At 34.1% G+C, this 13,697-nt stretch overlaps 1 protein-coding gene across 2 annotated transcripts in view; it reads left to right on the top strand.

The window, feature by feature from the left end:
• LOC126827393 (uncharacterized) overlaps window positions 1-13,697 on the top strand; it is a 58,189-nt gene that overhangs the window by 4,862 nt on the left and 39,630 nt on the right. Inside the window, exon 1 of one of the 2 annotated variants that reach the window (XM_050556690.2) lies at window positions 6,537-6,636. The exons of the other annotated variant lie outside the window; for it this stretch is intronic. The gene's annotated coding sequence lies outside the window, so the exon portion shown is untranslated. Of the gene's footprint in view, window positions 1-6,536; window positions 6,637-13,697 lie in introns of those variants that run through there. 2 annotated transcript variants of the gene reach the window in all.

Genomic DNA, 13,697 nt, shown 5'->3' with positions numbered 1-13,697 from the left:
AAGAATATTGTTGGACTGGCCGAGAAATAAATATTGCACTAAAACATGGATTATAATCCATCAGTTCTTCTTTTAAAAAGCAACAGGAGAGATATGATTTATTATTATTTATTTGAGTTTTCAAATGGTGTGAATAATCAATGACTTGTTGATAACTTATTTATACCGACATGTTTATTTCGGAAGCTCGTGATACGACGAATGAAATGCGTGTTTTTATTTAGATAAATCCTTTCTTCCCCTTTTTCTTCCTCTGTTTGTTGATTTTCTAGTTTTGGCAGAAAGGTTTTAATATATATTTTCTGCCATATTTCGGTGAATATTTCCGAATTTATAGGCCAAAGTATCAAGAGCTAAAAGGCATCAATTGGAGAAATTCTCTAGTAAAACAAACATCATCTTTCATTTTATTTAACCTGGCATGACCAGATAGTTGTTTTCACGACTTATATTATACAGATTAAACCCAAATGATTTTAATGAAACAAAACAAAAACGAGTGTGGACCTAATTATGCCATGAAATTAGTATTATAGTTAATAGTAAATGCCAATGGATAAAGTAACTATGGGTCGATCCAGAATGGACTGGGGGGGGGGGGCAGACCACCATTAAATTTCACCATCCCGGTACCCACAAATTGTAGTTCGTCTTTTTAAAGCAATTCACTCTGTGTCTCTTTTCTCCCCTTTTGCATGCCCATTTTTGTTGATTTTTTGGTCTAGAATGGACGTTGAGGGTTTGAATTACAATTTTCTGTCAGGTTTTGGTAAATACTTATGACCAGTTGTTTCTCAGTCTGTAGAGAAAAACATTCAGTACAGCGAAAATTTGGCGAAAAGTTGGAGCCGGGCAGAGGCCAGAATTAACATTGAAGTCCACGGGGAAATTAATGGCGGTCTGTCTCCATTGAAGTGAAACATGCGTTATCTCCCTTGCACTGTATTGATCCGTGTAGGAAGCACTGGAACGACGGCCGTGCAGGTGTGGTGGATTTGCTTTCACCTCTGCTCGCCGACTGGTAGTCTAAGTTATCTAACTCGATATTTTTTTTTATTCCCTTTGGATGTGTTTTGTTGGGGTTTATTTTTTGTCTTGTTAAAGAATACGCCAGAATGTCACGTAGACATTCTTAGTGATTGAAATGCCAATTTTCGTCTTGAGAAATTATTCTCATCAAACGAATCGCTAAAATCTATTGCAGTGGCATAGCCAGAGTGGGATATTAGGATGCTCGAGCCAAAGTTCGGCTTCTCCCTAAATATTTTTATTCTTTTGTGTGATATTACTGTTTCGCCCGTCGTATACAAGAATTCCATTTGACATTTGAAAAGTAGACGACACTAAATGAAACAGAATATCAAAATCACAATTTGCTCTGTAGAGCATGCCGTGCAAATCCGAGTAGCCCCTTTAAACATGCATTATGCAAGAGCTAAATCTTCCTATTGCAGTTCTGTCTTTGAGCCTGAAATGTTATCTAAATTATTAATTAGACATTAATTAACTTATCCAGACCATAATCAACTCTCGATCCCATCGTTATCCCGTTCAGAGTGAAGCAATTTGACTGAAATTTTCAGCATATTTTGTTTTCATTATATTATATATAACATTAATAAAGTATTATAACGAGAACTGCCAGCTCTTTATCTAATCTTACTTAATGCCCCTTTAACAGATTCATGACTACTGCGTTGTCGCTAATGTCCACTTGAATATTTCATTCTTCATTACAATGGTATATTATTTCAGAATTCGTAACCAACATAGATTACAATATTTATAGTGTCATGCTCCAAGAGATCAAAGTATACACAAATTTGAAAAAAAAGGATAATGATAAGGGTCAAACAGTACAAGAAATCCTTCAATATTTATTTAAACTGAGTTAACAAATTATATTCCATGTAAATATTCGTAACTTATGATATTTTGGTAGTCTTTTATGAAGGAACACGTAGTGGACCTCATTAATTCAGCACGAAACCCCATAATCCACCCCTTGTTTGTCGTATTGTTGAAAACTACCGATATTTATAATTGTTTTTTTTAGATACTATTCTAGGGGCGGATACATGATTTTTTTAAAAGTGGTGTGCTTCTTCCAGCTGAGTATAGTCGTTAAAAAGGACTTTCAGAAGGATCAAGTGAAATTTATTGTTAGTTTTTTTATCATTAATCCTTTGAACACTGCCGGGATACATCTGTACCATTGCAATGAAATTGTTACATTTTGTAACAGTACAAAAGCCCATCTTAAAATTCACCAGAAACAAATGAAACTTTGCAAATCTTTGTGAAAAATGCCATAAGAAGAAAATTAATCTATCTCCAAGTGGGATAAAAATCAGGTTTGTCATATTGGGGTAAAAACCATAAAATCTTTGACGTTTTTGTCGAATTGTAATCTGAGCTAAACTGGAATTAACATCTTGAGGTTTGTAGCGAGCTTCAATATCCATGTGTTCATTATCGTGATATATGAACTTGTACTCAACGGTCCGACATTGATGTAGGTGTTAATGAAAATGGGGCACAAATCCCGCCATTAATACCCCCAGGTAGAATTTCAGGTCAACAACTAGTAAAAAGTTCAGTTAGTTATCACACTAGAACATCTATAATGTTACAGTAATTGTACTGGACCTACTTGAGACTAATTGAACTTCTACTAACAAACACTGCATTGTGTAAATAGTTTCAGGTCGCTGGATATGCGAAATGAAGTATACAACAATTGAATATTGAATTTAGATGATAAAAGAAAAGTTATAAATTACAGGGACCAGACAATGACTATCCACATAATCTAATAATATATTGGTCATTGACATATTGACACAAAAAACACAATGCTACCAACATACACTAGACATCGGAAGGAATTCAAATATTTAACGTACCAATCTCGTTCTGGAGACCCAACTTACAATACACAATAATCCTAGAACAATCTATTTTTGTACGTCATAGATTACATGACACATCTTGCGGAGCTAAAGTACACCCCACCCCCAAAAATCAATAACTAATGGCACGCCAGTAAAATTAAATTGTTCTTTCATGTGGCACAATTGGGAAAATAAAAGGAAATTTGGATTTGTCATGCACCTATTCCTGGCACATTTCTTGTCGCAACGTTGCATCCTTTACTTCAGTTGTGACCGCCTCATCGTCAGGCAATCCTGCACCCAATCAAGAGTTTTGCCAGAAGCCGCCGTTTCTGATATTTTGTATAATTACTGACTTTGAATCAGGGATCGTAAATCTTCAACAAGGTCTTATTGTGGCGTACCAGAGGCTACCCTACAGGTGATCAACGTCATAGTAAAGTGGGGAGACTAAATGGTATTTCTGGTTTGCGGCTTTGCAAATTAATGAACTAAATCAAAACGAGTAAACTTTACGAGTCTACGGCACAAAGAATCATGGCTTTGAACTTAAATGTGTACCAGGTGTATGTACATGAAACATTGCTAAACACCCTATTTCCTAATCAAATCACCACTTATTGTATTAATTATTTTTATTTGACTACTATAATTGGTATTTGAGCTTTAATAATAAAAAACTCATGACAAAAGAACATAAATTGATATTCGCCTCAATGTTGTAGATTGTAAAAATCTACCATAAGTGGACAACGTCTAAAGCTCAGGGGCAGAAAACTCACGATTCTGAAAGTGATTCATTCAGATTTATCTTGTCGATGTATTCAACGGATGAATTGAGGACTATCGAGGGCAGGTTAACGGCCATTTCCCCCCGGAGCATAAACAATTTAACCACGGTGATCAGATACTATCAAGGCTATCAAATATCAATAGCATTGTCTGTCACATGTCCGAGCAATGGATGAATGGACAAACTGGACGTTGAAGTGGCCAGAAACACGCCGTTGTTTGTATACACAGTGTGCAGTTTTCCATCAGCAAAGAGTTGATGGCTATATGAGATCTGTTCCGCGTTAAATGCCTTACCCTGAACCCCAGAACTGGCCTTTTCACAAGTTTGTCGACTATTTGTCCTGTAAATACGTCAAAGTTCGGCAAGTTTAAAAGGCAAATATATTTTTTCTGTACCCACGACTGCGTCTATTTTGTGTTCTGGTTGGTAACAGACTTTAGAAACTGAATTAAGATTTACACATATAGATATCGGACATTTTCATTAATCCTCTTTATAAGATAGAAATCGTGTGTACGATGCAGTATACGATTTCGTTAAGACAAGTTATCGCTCGATGTTGTGATAGAGGGAGTTCTAGCCTTTTTTATACGCCCACATTGAAATGTGGTCGTAAATTGTCGTCGCACCCCGTCCGTCCGGCGTCCACAATTGCATGACTTAAAAATTATACACAGTGTTTAATGTCATGAGACAAAAAATCCTATTGATTTTCAACGATTTCCGATAACTACTGCCAGAGTTATGGCCCTTGATCACTTTGAAAACTCTTGTGGACGCTCTAGAGGCGAAAGTCAATATCCGATTGACTTTAAATTTATACACGGTGTTTAAGGTCATCAGACGAAGAAACATTGATTTCCAACGATTTCCGTTAACTACTGCCAGAGTTATGACCCTTGATCTCTTTGGAATATCTTGTGGACGCTCTAGAGGCTAAATTATATATCCGATTGTCTTTAAAATGATACCCAGTATTTAAGGTCATGAGACGAAGAAGAATATTGATTTTCACTGATTTCCGATAATTACTGCCAGAGTTATGGTACTTGACCATTTTGAAGCACCTTGTGGACGCCTTAGAGGCTAAAGTTAATATCCGATTGACTTCAGTTTTATACACAGTGTTTAAGGTCATGAGACGAGGAAGCGTATTGATTTTCAACGTTGTCTGATGATATTTACTGCTAGAGTTGTGGCCCTTGATCACTTTGAAAAATCTTGTAGACGCCCTAGAGGCTAAAGTTAATATCCGATTGACTTTAAATTTAGACACGGTGTTTAAGGTCATCAGACGAAGAAGTCTATTGATTATTCAACGATTTCCGATAATTACTGTCAGAGTTATGGCACTTGATCACTTTGAAAAATCGTGTGGATGCTTTAGAGACTTTAGTTATCATATGATTGATTTTATATTTATGCACCGTGCTTACGCCTATATATAATTGTTTCAGTTGACTTTAGATTGATACACAGAGTTTAAGGTCTTGAGACGAATAGGTACATTGATTTTCAATGATTTTTGATAACTTAAACAGCTAAATCCGTGATATTAAATGTTTTATTTACTAAACGTTAGCATGGGCCAAACAAATAATTCTAATGATTTTCTGATAATTACTTAATGAGTTGTTAATAATGTTAATCAGATTTTAGTGTATTATAAATGTTCATTTCCGACAAAATTAAAAATATGTAGAATGCCCGGACGATTTAGCTGCTGTGGGCGTATGTTTCGTTGCCTGGCAACCTATCTTTCATTGTGAAGTGAAACTTTTCTCTGATTTTGGAATTCTGATCAAAAATGCAGGGACTATGTAAACCAAGACAATGACCATACAGATCCCCCACCCCACCCCTCCCATTCTTCCAAATGTTACTCTAAAGGTTTTGTGTATACTTATGTATACAACTAGAAAAAATCTTAAATATTTGATCAGCTTATATTCCAGGCTGTAATACAGGTGAACCTCGAGGCATAGTTTATTATACGCCTTATAAGCATGTTCATAGTTATTGTATAAAATGGATACACTAAATGTATATGTTGTTCGCGATATTAAACCCCCTCAAACTATATATTAATATCCAACCATTTACTGTTGACAGATTGCTTTCTAATTCAAGGACACATGCCGCTCCAAATAGTACCCATTCTTTCTTTCGATTTGGATTCTTGTAAACATCTTTTTGATAACTGGAAAATATATTAGGTAAAACGAATACATGTGAACTTTAAAAAGGTAACTGTACACCATTTACCGTTTTACGGGTCATTATTTCAAACTGTTTTCGCATTCCATCCCGTCATATATATGCGTAGTTTCTCAGCACGATGAACCTGTAAGATGAGAGATTATGCCCTGTTGTTTGGGGGAAACAAACAAATCAAAAACAAATTTGACCAGAATGTAAAAGAAGTAAACAATATTGTATCATAAACCCACGAGGAGCCCCTTTTTCTGAAGTAATTTAAAGGTAATTAACTAATGAAGGTAGGCTACATTTGAATCTAGTATTCTATATTACAGTTGTTGTTAAAATATTGAATTATTATGTAAGGATAACAATGTTGGTTCAAAGTAATAAATAAAATATTTAGTTTAAATTTAAAAGGTAATTAACCAATGAAGGTACACTATATTTGAAGCCATAATTTAAAATGACAGTTATCAAATCAACCCTTGAATAGTTGTGTAAGGATAACAGCATTGGTTCAAAGTTAAGATATCCCTATACTAATAATGACCACAACATTATTTATAATGGATGGCGGCTAGCTATCTTGTCTTTTGGCATGACACTCGTTCTTGACGACACACCACAAGTTGTTTGACTGTAAGATGACTTGAAGTATTTGTTGAACACTGTTGACGGATTAAACAATTTATACATGACTAGCGGCTTGATGTTTTAACACAAGGTTGAACAGACTGAAATCAGGTAAGAAGAACTCTGTATATCACTGAATCAGTAATATTTTTTAATTATTAATTTTCATATATCCTTTGATATTTGATAGCCATTGTATTTTAGTTTCATGGATTTGACCGTGGGCTACTTATTTATTTTTATAAAGATGTTTATACATCCGTTTGCATGTAATTGTTTAGGAGTTTTCTCTTTAAATGCAATACTTTTAATAAATATTGTATTACTTTGAATTTGAAACGGGTATACAATAGAGGGTTGTTTTAAATAATAATATTTATGTGTCAGACGGATGTTGTTGATGTATTATATTTGTTGATGTAGAAGATTGGTGTTGTTGATGATGCATCAGGTGGATGTTGTTGATGTAGAAGATTGAAGTTTTTGATGGATTAGATAGACATTGTTGTAGATAGGTTGAAAAGTAAAATAGACTAAAATAACATAACAGTTTATTCAGTTAGCGATTTTCACTCGTTTCAAAGATCACATTCAGAATGGATTGTGTGTCTATAATGTTTCATTTTTAATTCATTAGAATTAAGAAAAACGTGCTTTCACCCATCAGATTTAGACTTTGTAATTGTGGTGGGCGGGTGTATTATCAATCATCTTTGCGGTACTATCATACTCAGTTGACAAAACTCAACCTAATTTATTCTTGTTCTTGCATCGCATTTTCAATATTCTCCCAGGGTCCACTCTACTTTCTCCCTTCTTTTTCTATGTATATCAATAATAAATTTATTGTGTACTGTGTTAATAATGGAATTATTTCACTGGGTAGGAACCCTAGTATGAATAATGTATTAGGGGTCTAGAACCAATTTTACGAAACCTAATATGAGTTATCAATATACCTACTACATATCGAAAGCAATTATGACGGACATTATATCTAATATATGGAGACTCCATGATAAACACAGGCGACATTATTTGACAATTTTCATAATCAAAAGCTCTTAGTTTTGATTCAAGATGACAGCCCTTGTGGTAAGGTAAATATTTTGAAGTTTTTTATCGTGTAATCTCTCATACATCAATATAGGTATGGTTATTAATTATACACATATACTATCCCTGATAAAGGTGTTTTAAAGAGAAGGTTGTTGTGATACTTTATCTTAAATGTTCTGTATGAATTCCCAACACATTATATATTTTCAACGGTATAAAAATATACAAGGATTGTCAGTGGATCTAAAGGAATTGGCGAAGGCCTCTTCAAAGGCCTCAATGCAGTCATTAGATTTTTCACCATTGACAAATGAAAACCAGGCCGGAAAAAGCATGATGTAAGTGTATTGCACTATCAACGTCTTTCTCTGACCTTTAGAGGCACCATGTCTTATCGTGTAATACTAGCATAAACATTCCCTATATTCTTACTGGTTTAGGGTGTGGGGGTCCCTTTAAATTTCATACCGGCACCCAGTTAATTTGGAATACAAGTATTCGACACCCAGTCAGATGGAACATGGAGCTGTCTAGATGGCCAAGGAAATCGTCGTTATGTATAATTGAGACGCAGCAATATATTTTCGTCATTTTCGTATCATTGTACACCTGTGTTTTGAATGGAAAGCTAACGGTAAAAGATAACTAAATTAGAGGCCATGGTTTCTTTGCATATGTATACTGATATTTGGGTGGTTTTCTTTTGATCTGTTGTTATTTTAGGGTAAGTATATTAAAGTATATAATATAAAGACAACAGGGAGTTCTAAGAATTTTGACAATTTACATGAATACTATTGAGAGTTCTATTTACAAGTAATACACACGTTTTTGGTTTCTCTGAACTTTTAATCCCATGCTCTTTAACAATAATTTCTATACGGTGGAATTTTTACAACAAGCAGTGAAAGTGGAGGTACAAATATTTTCGTATCTTCAAAAGGTCAGTTGTAAATATCTTAGCCATTATTTCGTATTTACTTAAGATATTATATCTGGCGCGTAAAAGGCCATATCGAGTATGTAAAGTATCCACATTGTCCCCATCACGTATGCTATTTACTTCAGCAACAAGAGTCGCTATATGAAAGGGATTTTATATCTAAATCTCATGTTTTCATTTGTCTGTTGTCAAAAATATATTCGACGAAAAGTTGAATGAAACTTTTCGAACAAAGGGAGAGAACTGTTAGCAACACAATTCATTTCCGACAATGTGTGCTGTTAGTTATCATAAGTTGAGTTTACGTGACACTTGTACGAACTTCCATATTGGTCTAATTGAATTGACAAACTCACTTAACAATACGAACCTGTGGAGCCGCATATTAAAAGAAAACAATCCCAAAAGTTTTTCTAGAAAATATTTTTAATAACGTCTATGTTTTTATGTAAAGCTTCCAAAATTAATATTAGAATTATAGTCTCTTGTAATAATATTAAAAAATATATTGTATATTAAATGACAAGGTTATTGAAAGATTTTCAAGTTATTTTATAATTAATTATACCTTATTTGTACCCTTGCGAATACATATTATTTATTATTATAGTCTGCATGTATATGTATTAAATATATATTTAAAGGGGTGTTAAACTCATGCCTATGAAGTCCTCAGAAATATTTCTATTAAAAGACATCAAATTATCTGTGGTCAAATATGAAGTTATTTTTCATCTAATATATTTTATAACCCCACAATCGAAAGTTGCGAAATGTCTTATACCCTCATCAAAAACTGAGAATGGTTACTAATTGAATTGATCTGTACCCCCGCCCCCTCCCCCCCCCCCCCCGCATCCCCATTATGTTATAACAATATTTTAGACAAGACTGATATCAACCCAAAAAAACAATTGTAAGACAAACACAGAGTTTTATTTTCAAATATAGATTTAGCCTGTTAACAAAATATTTGCCTTTTTTTTCTTCTGAAAAAAATTTCGTCAAAAGTTACACCTTTGATCGTTGTATTTCTACATTGGTTTATTTTATTCCAAGTAAAAAAAGTAAATGTATGTTGACTTTTGCCTCTAAACGAGACTGTGTGATTGTCCATTTAATATATTTGGTTCAATGTTTGTGCAAAGATTGATGTTTATTGACTAGGACTATCGGGTAACCGTTAGCTATCCGTTCGTCAATAACACATCGATGGTATTTAATCTGATGCGGCGAAAATTCATCCAAGGTCACCTCAATTAGCTGCCAGTCTCAGTGCAATTGACTCCAGATGAGCAAATGGTTGGAGGCAAGGGAATATATGATTCTTTTTTTTTTCATTAACTGAATTTGTCAGAGCCCTTGTAAGATATTTGCCAATTTTGTTTGATTAATATTAGATTTTTAAAACACCTACAATGTATATGGATATACTACTTCTGAATTTATTAACACACAGGTATTGCTTGATAGCGATATCTGTACACGTATCGAAACGTAGAACATGTTAATAAATTCAGAAGAAGTATATCCATATAAGTGTTTTAATTTTGTGAAATTTATATGTCTTATAAGGATTATGTTAATATTAGATTGTTGGCGCATTACATAAAACTTGGCTTGGTGACGCCCCCCCCCCCAAAAAAAAAAACAAAAAAAAATAAAAACAAAAAAAACAAAAAGAAAACAAATAAAAAAAAACAAAGAAAGAAATAATTACATAAATAATATAACCCTTCCACCCCGACCCACCCACTCCATTTAAACTATTTAATATAACACTAAAGAAAAACAGCCAAAGCATGTTAATTTTCTTTTCGGATTCCTTCACGGTGCACGTGTTCTAAACGTAACCACAGATGTTGACGCCTTGTATTTAATCAAGGTAGTCAAGGTCAAATTTCATAACTCTTTTTCAAATCAAATGTCAATAACGTATTTATGTTTTGAATTTTATTTCCTGGCAAATTTAAGATGTGAGAACTTGCAAATGAAAGATATTGGCGTCAAAAAACCACTTGATTCCGCCGACATGATAGTCCGCCGTTGTTATCACGTGACTCGGAGCGATTCCTCAAACATTTTTCGGCTGTTTTGAAGCTTTCTTAACAAATAGAAAACTGTTGAAAAATATTAGTTTTGAAACCTTTCAATTTGTTTTAGCTGCCTTCGTGGACAATAAAATACGTAGCAACAATGTACTAAGACATTCACGTCATCAAATACTGTGATGGATGTCAATAAAACAGCATTTCATGCAACGTTTAAAGAACCTGACACATATGCCAATTACGTCAGGCACGTAATTATGGTAGTAGAACACGCAGAAAATGATAATCAAAGACAATTGCGTTTGGTGTAAGGCGTGTTATAACATCCTTAGAATTGAGATTTTAAATTTCTTTTGTGAAAATATACCTAGTGGTGTTGTTTTGAGACTTATTTTCTCACCACACAAGGTATTTTTACTAAATTGTGATCAAAATATTAATGAAATGTAACACCTTTTCTCGAAGGTCAGAGAATTGTTATGAATTGAAATAACAATCCGAATGACCTTGTGACTTTTTCTGCCTCTTCTCAGAGATTGAGAATTGCGAGAATTTTGTAATAAGAATTTGTTTGCGAGAAGATATTATTACTTCCAGTTAATAATGTATAGATGTGCAATAATTGTAATTATGTTATGGCCTTGACTAATTATTGTTTACAAATTCATAGACAAGCCAAACAGCACGTTAAACAATGGAAATCTGTGATATTATTATACATGAATTGAACAAAAGGTTAATAAACACATTTGTCATATGCCATCTTCATGGTCAGAAATGGAATATTTCTTTTGTCCAAATTTATAGTAATACGTCAGGGTGCAAGGTATGGGGTATGTCTATTCCATATTTTATTCCATATTTGGAATCTAGGACTGTGGTGTGGTCAGTGTAGGGACTATAACAGAGAGTTGGGTGGGTGAGGTGGGGTGGGGCGGTAATTGAGCAGAACTCACACCGCCTGTCATATCCGCCATATACTTATTTGAGAAAGATGAAGATTTGTGACTAACGCGTCCTTCCAGTTTATTCAAATAAAATATAATAAAGAGCGTGATAATTAAAGGATTTTTTTCACCTTTATCCGAGCAGCCTTTTATAAACCGTACCGTTCAGACGGGTAGTGTAGCCGTTTGTGTGTGGGGGTGGGGGTGGGCTGGTTTATTCTCCCACCCGTTACGGAAAAGTTAAACTGGTTCAACTACTTCAGGCGTTTTTAAATCAGCTTTGTTTAGACGACGGAACAGCATTCAATATAAATACCATTCCAATTCATTTGTATGCAAAATATTAGTAGCTAATGACATGTTGTATCAAAGCAAAAATCTGTTTATCACTTAAATTGATGTATGGAGAAATGTTACTGGATGTATTTCCAGTTATTGTAGTATATATACACACAGATGAGTATTTTGATTCAGAATTTTATCGCCGTATATCATTGACGGTCGTCGCCAGGACATACTATATCCTATTAAATCGTATCTTTGATTTTCTGTATTGATACTTGGATTTCTAGATCAATGTGGGGATAACAATCGATCAACCTTTATACACTGATTGATAAATAAAGATATACACTGTAGTCTGTGTCCAGAATTCGTTAAGTACTTTACAAGTTTTATCAGGATTTGGAGAGTCTTCTTTAGTGTTTACATAACAATATCTCTTGAGATCGACAGTATACTTAGATATATATCTATATATTAATAAATAAAGAAATGTTTGGTTAAAGTAATATGTTTAAATCAATTCTATGATGTACTGACATGTCGTTACTGTCTTGTATGACTGGCTCGCTAGCCTGGAGGTCGGGTGTTCGATCCCTGCATTGGCCAAGAAAGTTCATCTGGATTCCCCTTGTCAGTGGTGCAGAACGGAGGGCCTGACAAGGACAGCTGTCTAGTCTTTCGGATGAGACGAAAAACCGAGGTCCCGTTTTTACATTGGAATGCAAGTAAAAGATCCCTTGGCAGTTGGAATTCGATATAAGAGTAGGCGATAGTGCCGCTGCCCGGGCAAAATTTCCCTCATAGCACACTGTATGGCGTATGCCCGTCTTCATTAGCCCAGTAAAGGAGCAGAACAGTAGGACGTTAAACCCCATTTCATTTCATTTCATGTCTTGTATGATCTATCGGAAGAATAAAATCATAAACCTTGTCTTATAGCATTACCTATACTTTTAGAATCGACCGATATTGTTTTATATTCCATTGTGCTATCTAACTAGTGTGTATTACAGGTGAACGGAAAATAAAGAAAACAGATACTGGCGTACTGGTGCTAGATAATAATATACCATCTCTTTGTTAAAATGTACTGTTACTATTTTGGTTTAACCTAACATACACAGTCGTTGATTTTGTCCTCTTTGTGTAACCTATTTAGAATCGGTGTAATTTAGTAGATTTTATTTGCACACAATGTTTCAAAATGTAATTTATGTGTTTTGGCAAATTGTTGCATGTTATTAATTTCCTACTTGGACAGAAACGATTTTTTACCTACAGTTTCAATATTTGCGACTACATACGTATGATCACTCATGTGTCTTGTGCTTCCCTGTTTAGACACACTCAACTATCATTGAATTCAAAAGATAGGTAAGAAGTTAATTTTAAAAATAGCTAATTATCGGAATATAGTTTTGCCACTACACCGGCGTCATGTTTAATGCTATAGATTTTTCACCTGTAGAAAGCATTAGTCAACAGGTCAAACATATAATAATGTTATAAGCAATCTCATTTCTTTAATTAACCATATTTACCCAATGTCAAGTGTTCGCTTCAATTAATTCTTTATTTATGATCTCATATTTCTGTCTGTATGTTCAGACAGTGATTAAAATCCTCTCTTTCAATTAAACACCCTTCAGATTTCATTTATATCAATTTTATATATTATTAAGTTAATTGTAACGGTCTAGTATATTGTCTAACGGTTCATTAATTCTTGTCTCAAGTTCTCATCAACTTGAGAATGTTGGTTGTTCACATAAGTATGAAATGAATGACCTATTATGTTTATAAGCATGACCTATATTTATATACCTACTATTGAAACAGAACCTGTTGTATTCAGTTTGATGACTGAAATTATGTAGGGAGATTTGA

The sequence above is a fragment of the Patella vulgata genome, chromosome 7, assembly GCF_932274485.2.
Source record: "Patella vulgata chromosome 7, xgPatVulg1.2, whole genome shotgun sequence".
NCBI lineage: Eukaryota > Metazoa > Mollusca > Gastropoda > Patellidae > Patella > Patella vulgata.
Note: the sequence above shows the minus strand (reverse complement) of the source record. Positions and strands in the feature narration are given on the sequence as shown.